At 40.1% G+C, this 13,252-nt stretch overlaps 1 long non-coding RNA gene across 1 annotated transcript; it reads right to left on the reverse strand.

Annotated features, from left to right (window-relative positions):
* Nucleotides 1-6,672: 6,672 nt before the first annotated feature.
* LOC149838490 (uncharacterized) lies at nucleotides 6,673-7,922 on the reverse strand. Its single transcript, XR_016432191.1, has 2 exons — nucleotides 7,741-7,922; nucleotides 6,673-6,918 (listed from the first exon to the last, which is right to left on the reverse strand). It is a non-coding gene; the product is annotated as an uncharacterized LOC149838490 (long non-coding RNA).
* Nucleotides 7,923-13,252: the final 5,330 nt, after the last annotated feature.

Below are 13,252 nucleotides of genomic sequence, written 5' to 3' on the forward strand. Positions count from 1 at the left end.
GAGTCCCAAGGGCCTCAGGAGCGCCAACCAAAGACACTCTTGGCGGTTGAGAGGAGTGAGACATGAGGGGTCGAATGGGCAAGCGTGGGGAGCCACTGAGATCAAGAGAAGGTGGAGAGGGGGCCACGTCCGATGGCGTGAAAGATTTTTCAGAGAATATCCTGGGCAAGGCATGTGTCTGGTTGATCAGAACCCAGATAGATCTGATTTTGAATGGCAGAAAAGATGAATTGGGCTCCTGAAGCTTGCCAACCTGCACCCATGGAGAGAAAGAGGCACATCGTCAGGGTTGCTAAGAACTCTGACGTGCGGTAGGGTGACCCCCCACCAGAGATGACTGGCAAGATATCGGTTGCTTCTGCAGTGGGCAATGCGAAGTGCCTGAAGCACGCTTACGCTTCCAGATTGGATGATGCCGAGAAAGAAAAGAGGAGGCACAACGATGACAGGCAAAACGCTTCTGAAAGTTAAGGGATAAGCAATTGGCACACCACCAGTTCCCCGGTTTCGCGCAGCGCAGCTGAGCACAAGAGCGAAAGTCAGAGAAAGAATATTGCCAGAAGGGCAGAACAAGTTGCCAGCCTCGGTCATCTACCCAGTTAGGAGAGCCCAGAAAGAAAAAGGGAGTGCAAAGCAATGCCCCCGTCGAGTAGGCCTCTAGAGGTTCCCTCCTAACAACATCGATGAATTTCCTGATATCCTGGGTAAGAAGAGAACCGGAGGCCACACAAGAAGAAAAAACAACTGAAAGAGGGGAGAACAACTTGTACGAGAGTCTGAAAGGAAAGGCAATATCAAAACCCCAATGACGTAGAGTTGCACCCCACTCGTTTGAAGCATCTTGAATAGAGAGAAGAGCCCGCTGGTTGACTTGCAAAGGACGGTTGGAAGCAATACCCCAAAAAGCGTATGACGAGGAAGACATGGAGAGATGCAAAGAGAGAGAGGGAGAGCTTTCAGGGGGAGAGAAAACAGCATCAGGGGGGAGAGAGAGAGAGAGAGAGAGAGAGAGAGAGAGAGAGAGAGAGAGAGAGAGAGAGAAAGAGAGAGAGAGAGAGAGAGAGAGAGAGAGAGAGAGAGAGAGAGGTTATGGAAACGATTAGAGAGAGAGAGAAACTTCTAACAATCTTAGCTTATATTAAGGAGTTTTTTTTTTTAAGAAATAATGAGTTTTTAATGTGCCGAAATTACTTTCAGGATAACAACTTCACTCTTCCATGGATTCTTGCTATGTGTGTGTGAGAGAGAGAGAGTAAATAAAAAACTTCTAATAATCTTAGCTTATATTAAGGATAACAACTTCACTCTTCCATGGACCCTTGCTATGAGAGAGAGCCGAAAGTAATTCAACATTACCACTCATGAAGATCAACAAAATGTTGAACCCATGAACCGAACAAAAACAAAAGTCAAAACAAATAAAGAGAGCACAAGATAAAAGAACATTAGACAGATAAAATGGGCTCACGCCATAGCCGCGTGCCCAGATTGAGACAAAGGATAGGTAGCATCAGCAGGAGGGAGTGGAAGATCACTAAGATGCATACGCAAGATCGCATAAACATCTACCAAAATTTTATGCACCAGGTTTTGAATGTTAACTCGAATATGACGAAAATGAGCATCGTTACGCGCCATCCAAACAAACCACCAAGAGGTAAGCAACCACGTCCGCCAGATGAACCTCCACCTCTTGCTGCGCCTAATACAAACCGGCCCTAAGATCAGATCTAGCGCAAAGGACTCCTCCTTAACAAATACTTCCGGATGCCTCCAGGTCCAATATTTCCATAAATATTGGGCAAGACCAGAACAAGTGAAACGTAGATTCTTCTGCAGCTTGACAAAGCACGCACCAACTCGGGAGTTGAATGCCCCACTTCTTTAAATTACTGTGGGTCTGGATCCTATCGTGCAAAATTAACCAAGCCAGGACTCGCGAACGGGGGGAAGGACCCTTCGCCCAAAGCACATCCTCGGGCAACCAATCAGCCCCTGGCGGTAGCAACGATCTATAGACTTTTTTGGTGAGAAACTCTCCGCTTGGTGCCAACGCCCACTGCAGCCACTGACCAAAATTTCCGGAGACCTCAAAATGGTCTCTAAAGCAGGCTAAAGCCCTCAACCACGATTTACGCAAGTGCGAGAGAGCCAAACCTCGGGTTCCCAGACGAACCGGTGCTATGAGAGAGAGATTAACGATCCATTTTTTTTATAGAAAGTGTCATGCAAAGAACTAGGGCTGAGAAATTAGACGAGAAGCTCGTTGTTCGGCTTGGCTCAGCTAAAAAATTGAGCTCGGTGAGCTGAGGTATGAGCCAGTTCGTTTAGTTAAATAAGTCAAACATGAACATGGCAAGCTCGGCTCGGCTCATTTTACATATTACATAATTATATATTATATATTTATAAATATATTTTATAGATAATATACATACTATATATGTTTTATACATTTATTATATGAATTATAAATCATATATATAATAATATATTATCAACCTTAAAAAGACTTAAAAATAAATTTTTAAAGAAAACGAGCCAGCTGTGATTGGCGAAGCTTGGTTCGTAACTAGCTTGGCTCGCAACAAGCTCACGAGCTCGAGCTCCAGCTGGGGTGTACCCTTAACGAGCCAAGCCAGAACAAACCAAGCTCGACTATTTGAACTCGTCTACCAGCCCTACAAAGAAGGAAAATGATCCCATCCTTTGACATAATCCTAGCCATCTGGCTGATGCATGTGGACAGCTAGGATCAGTTCACATTCATGTGAGAATTAATGTGGACAATTCCTAGCAATTAATGGTTGGACGGTTAGGATTGGATGTAGGATGGAATCCTTCCTATGTCAAATGATGAGATCCGTACTCCACAAAGAAACGGAGTAAAAGAGAAACGATGCAAAAGAAATTTTAAATGGTACTCATCAATAACTGTGTGCACGCCAATTATCACGATATTTTTATTTTCAATTCTAAGCATATAGACGCGTAATATACATACAGTTGAACTACTACTTACTGGGGAGAAAAACATGAACCTTGAGAGTGTTCCTAGCAAATGGACTATGCGGGAACACATTGGCGTAGTTAAATCACCAAAAAATGACAGCTTTTGCTAATGCACTTAGGGTTGCCACACCTACGCGATGCAGACCGACATTTTTCTCACTTGTCAATAGGAAAAATTGTTGTCCTTGGCATTTCTCTTCTCCTTCATGTGTTGTTACAGGAGTGGTGGTTCTGCTCGATTTTGGATCTGCATTAGCTTTTCATTTCTTTTGTATTTGGTAGGGTCTGCCTAACCTAGCTTGCTTATAACAAAATTAATGGCATTAGCTTTCTCTTTCTAAAAAAAAAAACCATCGACTCCTTTTTTTTTTATTTTTTATAAAGACCATTTCTAAGCTACTGTCAAATCAACACTTCCTAGTGAAAAGAGAAAGAAAAACACTAGTCGTAGTGCTTTTACACTGTTTGATGTAAGAACGGAAGCACATCATAAGAAGTATAGGTTCTACATTGTCCACAATGAAAGGTGAAAGCTACATCCATATGTGCTGGGTGGGGTAAAAAGTGTGCCTTTACTCAACCAAATATCTGCAGAGAGACCAACTCCTAAACTTAAGGATGCACGTAAGTCAGGCTCAGTTCCTACTTTAATTAAATAAGAGCACCTACTCATTTATTCAAGATTACAAAAGGGAACATGGTGATGCAAGCAAAAACTTCATAATGTGTACTTTTTAGGAACACTATCCAATGGTCAGCCTTTCCACCTAGGGCTCGATCCACACAAGCTGAGCTCGAACCAAGACCAGCTTGAACGAGCTCCACTCATTTAAAAAGGCAGATGTTTGTGCTCGGCTTGAACTCGAGCAGCCTCAGCCTCATTCAAGTTTGGCTAGGATGGGAGTTTGAGTCCGGCTCAGCTCAGCTCAGCTCAGGCTAATATTCGGTGCTATTGAAGGCACAAAACAAAACTATTGAGCATAAAACACCTTCTTTTCATATTTATTATTATTATTATTTTTTTTTTTGTAGAATATGGATGCGATATAAAAGTTTTATTTAGTAGAAAATGAGTTTTAAATAATGTGGTTGTGACATATAAGAAATTTTTTTAAGGGCTTAAAAAGTCAATGGATCACAATCTTCATAAATATTCAAGCATCCAAAATTTGAATTTTTTCATGGAAAATACATGATTCAACAGTTGATTCTTAGCAAATTCTTCATTCTCAACACATCTACATGGTTGGATTTGCAAAAGAAGTATTGAAAACAGATCCTAACCGTTGGACTACAAACGCTTGTTATATATATATATATAGAGAGAGAGGAGGTGGGATACGAACCCGCCACCTCTTACACTCAAGACCAACAGGGCAGGGCCTGCTTTTCTGTTTTGTACACTCGAGAGTCAAGACCAACAAAACGTGTAGATATACCTGGATTTTAAACAAGCTAAAAGTGCTGATCAAGCTTAATCAGACTCATTATCCTTGATCAAGCTTGGCTCATTTATATATACTGAGACTGGGCTTGTGTTCATACTCGGCTTATTTAAATATAGTCAGATTAGTTCGAGCCGGGTTTAAACAAGACGACAGCCCTACTTAATTTTTTCTAGAATTATACATCATGGTGAATCTGACATCCCATTTAAAGACATTAAAAGGGAAAGCAAAGAAGGAAAAGCCAATAAAAAATGAATTGCTCAGCATAATATATAGCAGGTTAGTTGGCCACCCAGTGAGACAAGGTTAAAGAAACGGTGCAATTATATCTACGCAGTGATGCAACATGTTATAAAAAGACAGAATCACTTCACTGGCTGCAAATTGAAGGGCGAAGATACTGCTAGAGCCCTCATAATCTACCTATCTATATTTATTTAAATTTCTAAAATTGTGAATAAAGTCGTCGACCAGAAAGCAACATAACATAATGAGACAAATTCAATATCACATTCAATGTCATCATAGCACATAAGATTTCTTTTCGGGTGAGTTAATCTGGTATTGAAGGACTTGATAATTTAGTTCTACTAATAGTTTAGAGTTCAAATCCTATTGCTTGCAAGTGTGAAACAGTTATTCATTTTGCAAAATGAGCCGGTGCAAGCTTGACTCAATAGGTTTACAGTTAAATTATATTATTTTCAATTTTGAAAAAAAATATATGTTTTTGTAAATTAGATGGCATGCATGTATTCGGCTCGTTTAGGTCGGGCTGTTCATGAGATTTTAAATCCGTCATTCTAAGTCAATGCAAGTTTTGAACTTTTCACTTGTCATTTAGGCTGCTAATTCGCTTATAATAAAGGTACCAAACACCTTATCGATTAAAATCAACACCTTATAAGCAGAATATATATATATACACCAAGTTTAAACCACATAAGCTTTAGGGTTCTATGAAATTATGATCTACCAAGATTTGGATCTTCACCTGAGCCTCAGACTTGGACCCACTATTATAGGTCCATTAGACTTAATAGGTTTGGTTGGTAGGACTCAGGCCACAACATGATATGGACTCTGTTTGGGCATCCAGATCCTGGATTTTAGATAAGATCCAAGCCATATTCTTCAATTATTTTTTGTGCAACCTTTAGCAATAAATTGGGAAATCATCAGATAAGGCCTGACCTGGCCCATGCGCAGTCAGATCTAGTAGGGAATTTCCCATTTCTTCATGAGAACTGGACCCACAGATTGTGTACAGGAATGCCACTAAATAGTGCACTTTATCGACTTGTTTTTATTCTCTATCCATCTTTTGATATTTATATGAAGGAAAATTTAACAATGTCGAGTTGTCAATGAGGTGGGTCCGACCCGTGTCTCTAGTTCTGAACCTAGAACCCGAATAGTGTGTTTGAGAAGCTAATGTCATCAGGTTGGTTTGCTTAGGATAGGCAGGCCATGTTCAGGTCCAAATTGGTCGAAGTAATTTGATGTGTATACTTTGAGGAAAAAAAAGTGAAGATTCACCTTGCTGGATCTGACCAGAGTACTCTTGAGTTATGGATCTGGATCTACTTGCAGCAGATCCACATAAAGGTCCTTGAATAAGCACCTGCCTAGTTGATCTTCTTATGAGCATACTGGGTCCATTCATAGGCGAGCTTGAACTCAGTTGGACCAAGAACCAACTTGGGCATTCCCAACCCAGATTGAGGTGTGAGCAACGGCCCAACCTGGTTCCCTTTTTTCCATTTTTTGGTTATTTAACAAGGAGAAAGAAACCCCTTGTTTATATGTAAAAAAACACTACAACAGAGCAGTAGATTAGCGACGACCACCTTTCGTCGCTAATCCGTCGCTAACCATGTTAGCGACGGATTAGCGACAACGCGGCGACAGTATGCTTACGTCGCGAATATTTCGACGCTAACTGGCGACGGAATTATTCCGTCGCCAAGTCCGTCGCTAATTGCGACGGAATAACGAGCGCTATATTCCGTCGCCAATCCGCCGGTACTAAACGGCGACCACGGCGTGGCGACGGATTTAATTCCGTCGCTAAGCCGTCGCTAGATTAATATGAATAGCGACGGAATCATCCGTCGCTAATCCGTCGCAAAAACGAAAAAAAATCAAAAAAAAATTATTTAAAAATTAATTACGGAGAACTGTACAATTTATATTTCCTGTACAATTTATATTTCCTGTAAATAAAAAACAAACCACACAAAAAAATTCATATAACAAGTATCTATAATAATTAATCGTTCCACCTTAAAACTAAAAAGTTTAATTATTTACAATTCAACAATTACAATTAGGAAAAATAAAAAAAATAGAACTTCTTCAACACAGTCCTCTAATCATCGCCAAGATTTTGTGCGTCTTCTTGTTCATTGTCTTTATCTGTCCCTTCAGCTCCACTACCCTGATTATCGCTAGCAGCCTACACAAGAAAAGAACAGTCAGTATTGATAAACAAAATATAATGAAATAAATTACACACTATATGTGATTCTATCATGTGCTCATGTGTGATCTAAGGCAATAAAAAAACTCTATATGTGATTCTATCATGCTCATATGTGTGCTAAGGCAGTCAAAAAATTGAATATGTGATTATAGCATGTTCATATGTGTTCTAAGGCATATAAAAAAACTCTATATGTGATTCTACCATGCTCAGATGTGCTTTAAGGCAAGCAAAAAACTATATATGTGATTCGATCATGCTCGTATGTGTGCTAAGGCAGTAAAAAAATTGAATATGTGAATATAGCATGCTCATATGTGCTCTAAGGCAGGCAAAGCCAAAAATTTTATATGTGATTCTATCATAAATGATATATAACATGTTCATATGTGTTCTAAGGCAGTTAAAAAACTCTATATGTTATTATAGCATGTTCATATGTGTGCTAAGGCAGTCAAAAAACAGAATATGTGATTATAATATGCTCATATGTGTTCTTAGGCAGTAAAAAAACTGAATATGTGATTATAGCATGCTTATGTGTTCTAATGCAATCAAAAAAACTTTATATGTGATTCTATCATGCTCATATGTGCTCTAAGACAGACAAAAAGTTAAATATATATATATGTGATTCTATCATGCTCATATGTGTGCTAAGGCAGTAAAAAAATTGAATATGTGATTATAGCATATTCATATGTGTTCTAAGGCATCTAGAAAAACTCTATATGTGATTCTACCATGCTCAGATGTGCTTTAAGATAGTCAAAAAAACTATATATGTGATTATACCTGAGAGGGACCTGGAATCGAAGATCCCCTATCCTGAACAGCGGCCTTGATCTCATTTCGGAGAAAGGGGGCGACGGTGTATTGGAAGTAGTTATTCAGTGATTCATTAATGATCTCGCGTACATCATCACCGGAAAGAATAGTCGGCTGCTTGGAGCTTATGTCGGCGCAAGAAGTTGGTGAGCCGTAACTGGAAGAACCAATAACTGGTGAAGTGTTCATATTACTCCCAAACCCGAACACGCGACCTTTTTTGGGTTCACCTGCTGCAGTCACCCATGCTGTAGGATCAAATGATGGATGCTGAGTAGCGTCTTCACCATATCGCTCTACCATTTGTTGCTCATATGCCTCCTACAAAATAATGTTTAAAGTATTCATTAATAATTAATGATAACATTATGATGACTTGCATATATATTGCAATGATTATTAATAGAATTAATACATACCGTTGTCGTTCTCGCCTTCTCTGATACGAAGACTCCCGTGGTCTTCCGTTTATGTGTTTCTACAAACACATCCTTATATGGTACACTGCCTCCTTTTTCTGCTTCCTGCGAAGTTAAATGACAAAAGATTTAGTACACAAATTTGCAACTATACTTATAAAATTAATATTATATATTGATGAGTTACCATTTTCTTTAGGTGGCTCCCAAATGTCTTAGATCCACCTGTGTGTAGATGGGCTTCGGGCATCTTCGATCGATTTTGTGAAGCCTTCGCAGAGCGATTTTTAAATGCATCTCCCGCCCACATATCGCACATTTCATCCCAGTAATCTCTCCTGATAGTAATAGGACCATGGCCCTTCCACAGTAATGGATCATCTACTACGCCAGATGCTTTTTTTGCTGCAGTCTTCATAGTGTGCAGCATGTCTGCAAATCGATTGGCAGCCACCTTCTGCCACACCTTCCTTGCATCATTTTCTTCCACCGTAGTTGCAAAGCGATTCGAAGCCTACAAATATTTTCAGAAAGTTAGTAGACATTGCTTAAATAAATTAAATATGAAACACATTAACTATGAGGAACAACTGTATACCATGAATGAGGACCACAATCTGTCTAATACCTCCTTTGGGTACTCTTTCCATTGAGCAACTGGTCCTGGTAGATGTTGAAGAAGTGAATTCCTAATCTCCCGTACTACTTCTTGTGGCTCAAACCTCGTGCTGCACATGAATTGTTACACAGTAAATATCAATATAAAATATTTAAAAGATATGCAATAATTGAAAACAAAATACTTACGGTCGATTATCGATATACACTATTCGAATGAGTCTTCTTGTGCCAGCCTGTGAAGACCCTGTTTCCTGTGTTGGCTGTTGACTTGTGCGATCAACTGGTGTAGGTGGGTCGTATACAGGCGCAACATCATCTGTAAAAAAATACACACCAAGTTCTCAGAATGTGCATTTGAACTAATCAAGCATCTAATTAGTTATATGATATACCTATCACAGGAGCCCGTGAAGATGAAGGTTGAGCCTGGCTACTACTGGATGAGCGACCACTATAACCTCCACGAACCATATTCTAACAAATAACATATGTCATACAATACATTCAAATAATTAACATCAAGTATTACAATGCATTCAAGTCATTCACATCAAGCATTGCAATGCATTCAAATAATTCAAATCATTGACATCAAGTATTGCACTAATTCAAATCATTCGTTAATTGCACTAATTCAAATCATTCCTGCAGCATCAAATATCAAATTCGTATATGGATTATCGTGCACCACATTCACCCGTGCATCAAAATCGTTTCTAAATTCTTCTCCATGAAACGTCCAGTTCTGATAATCACTCACAAAACCCTTCTTGTATAGGTGATGTCTAACGCCATGAGGTTCTACAAATCGATTATTCTTACAAATCTTGCAGGGACACCTAATCCGACCTGTGGGATCTACCGTACTGACACTTGCCGTTGCAAATTCAATAAAACTGTCGACACCATCCATATATTCATGCGATAACTCATTGTCTACTATCCTACGGTACATCCATTCACGGTTTGCAGTCATTCTGTCGTATGATGTTACGAATAGTATCCTAACCAGTTAAAAGAGAACCATCAGAATACTATGATGAAGAAAATATCAAATTTATCATGCAATATATGATGTCATACAATCACAAGAATTATGATGCATGCATTGATAACTTAATATTTTCATGTGCAAACTATTCATGACACGATACATTCATTTGAAGCATGCTTTCAGTATACAATTTCACATGGAAGACATAATCAAATTGAAAGTAACTACATGTAAGCATGGATACAATCACATCAAACATTGCAATACATCGAAATAATTCATATCAAACAAATATCAAACATGTACCTGCAGCAAACACACTTCAATATCCCACTAACTACTACCATGCATAGCCTGGACTCCGTACTCCAAAAATAAGAACACTTCCATATTCATACATTAAAATCATGCTCAGCATGATCTTCGAACTCCAACAAAGTAGTCATAGATATCAACAACTAAGTGAGTGTGTGAACAATAAAGTGTTATATTCAATAAATTAAATAACATGTGATGCGCTTGCATCACTTACTCACCACGGGTATTTACCCGATTTGCATTATTTTTGTCACTTACTTACCACGGGTGGCGGGGCACAAGCAAGTTCTGTTGAGAAATCTGCAAAAAAAAATGATGTTTTAAAATGAAGTCACCATGAAATTATTCGACCATATTAAATCATAAAACCTTAAAATACAAGAAAATAAATTATAAATAAACCAAAACATCATAAACTATAAGAAAAATAAACCATAAAATTAAATAAAAAAGCCACAATTTAAACCTTAATCAAACAAGGAAAAAACCTGCCAAAATCAAATACAAAAAAATCCTTCATCAAATTAACTAAAAAGTATTAATTAAAAAAATGTGATTTAAATCCCTAATTATAGAAAATAAAAATAAAAACTCTAAATAAATAAAAAAAACCTAATCAAATTAACTATAAAAGCCTTAATTAAAAAATTTTGATTTAAAGTCCTAACCAAATTAACTAAAAATCCTTAATTAAAAAAATTATGATTCAAATCCCTAATCATAGAAAATAAAAATAAAAGCTCTAATCAAATCCAAGAAAACCCTAATCAAATTAACTATAAAATGCCCTAATTTTTAAATTTTGATTCAAAGCCCTAATAAAACAAAATCAAATAAAAAACCCTAATTAAATTAACTACAAATAGCCTTAATTTAAGAAATTTGATTCAATTGCTTAATAAATGAAAATCAAAATAAAAAATCCTAATCAATGAAAATCAAAGAAAACTAAACAATAAAAATAAAATAAAAACCCTAATTTCTGAAAAAAGAAAAAAAAGAGCAAGAAACCAGGGGGTCGACCCCCGGCCGGACACGGCAGGGGGTCGACCCCCGGCCGGACATCAAAAGGGGTTGACCCCCTGCCGGACAAGGCAGGGGGTTGACCCCTGGCCGGAGACGGCAAGGGGGTCGACCCCGGCCGGACAAGGCAGGGGGTTGACCCCCTGCCGGACATCAAAAGGGGTTGACCCCCTGCCGGGGTTGACCCCCTGCCGGACACGGCGGGGGGTCGACCCCCGGCCGGACATGGCGGGGGGTCGACCCCCCCCCCCCCCCCCCCCCCGGCCGGACACGGCAGGGGGTCGACCCCCTACCAGGGTTGACCCCCGGCCGGACACGGCAGAGGGTCGACCACCTACCGGGGTCGACCGCCTGGCAGAGTCGACCCCCTGCCGGAAAACGCAGGGGGTCGACCGCCTGGCAGAGTCGACCCCCTGCCGGAAAACGCAGGGGGTCGACCGCCTGGCAGAGTCGACCCCCTGCCGGAAAAAGCAGGGGGTCGACCTCCAATCCATTTACGTACCTGCGGTTGCTCCGGGCAGCGACGGCGGCAGCGGAAGGTTGACGGAAGGAAGAGGGCGGCAGGAGGGAGAGGGCGGCGGGCGGGAGCAGCGAAAGGAGAAAGGAAAAAGAGGGCTGGGATTAGGGGTAATGCGACATATAGCGACGGCTTAGCGACGGATTAATTCCGTCGCTAAGCCATCGTAATTCAAAAAACAAAAAAGGCGACAGAAAATATTTCGTCGCCTAGGCCGTCGCTATGTTGCGACGGAATCTTAGCCGTCGCAATTCCGTCGCTAACTGTCGTATTTATTGCGACAAAACATTCTCTCGCAAAATCCGTCGCTACTTAGCGACGGATTTTGCGAGGGAATGTTTTCTGTCGCTAGTTTCGTAAAATTCTACAAATATAGCGATGGATTCATTTCTCTCGTTAATCTGTCGCTAAGTAGCGACGATATAACTCCGTCGCTAAATTCCGTCGCTAATCAACTATTTTTTTGTAGTGAAAGGAGAACTGCTCATTTGGGTATGGATTTTTCTGCATCCAACTTAGGCAAGCCCTCAACTGGGACTAAGTTCAAAACCTGAATGTGCAGTCAGATGTGGATCCAGGAGCGGATCTGGCTAAACAATGAGGACCCGAACATTCTTGCCTTGTACTAAATGGCTACAAACTCCACCAACTTATCTCGGCCCGGACTTCCAGTGCTTCGATCCAATTCACGGGATCTTATCGCTCCACTTTCAGACAATGGGTGGATGAGAATTTTCCATATTTCCTGAAAATCAAACCGATGGTAAGATTTCGGGGAAAATTTCGCCCAATTCCTGAATTTCAATGATACAAACTACAAAGGCACCAATGAATCAATTTTATCCCCATCATCCAAACACAGCTCCGCGTGAACATGACATGGGTAATGGATCCGGATCCAAGTTCTTTCGGATCCTGATGGGTCCCACACAGGTGCAAGCCATGTGCTTTATGGGTGGTTGATGGGATGGGTCTGTCACGGGCCCCACTCTATGTCATGTGAATGATTGGGGTAAGACGGAAGCGCTTCAGTGTTATCTTCCTAAAACAATGGGTCATGTCAATCTATTTGTGTTCGCGCCCGCCGGAAGTTCGACCCAAAAAGAGCCGATGGTGGGCCCCACCGAGAACAATCAGTGCTCTCTTGAGCATGCAATCAATTTAAAAGAAGAAAAACAAAAAAAGTCTCTCAAGCCCCCAACAATTTTTAAATTGTCCAATATGTCCTAAAGGTCGGCAGGCAAGCTGGTTGTGGACCAGTAGTTGTTCATCTTGGTACTGTTGGCACATGTTTGATCAAGCCTTTCTTTGTACTAATCTTGTTTGGTTATAGCAAGGAACCATTTTTCCGCAATTATTTTTTGTCCTTACGTCGTCGCTTATCATATATAACAAGACAAGGATGTGTCCAATTGGTGATTGAGGCATGAACATGGCAGAGTTTTGTGTGAACAATTACTTTTCATCTTCTTGGGTAAATTTGCAACTATGAAACGTCAGATTAACCACTTAAAATTCATATTCTTTTTGTTTCATTTTGAGAAGTAGTTTCTAAGCAATTTCATGTCAAATCTGAAGGTTTGTCTT

Source organism: Nuphar pumila, chromosome 5 (genome assembly GCF_984573655.1).
Source record: "Nuphar pumila chromosome 5, dmNupPumi1.hap1.1, whole genome shotgun sequence".
NCBI lineage: Eukaryota > Viridiplantae > Streptophyta > Magnoliopsida > Nymphaeales > Nymphaeaceae > Nuphar > Nuphar pumila.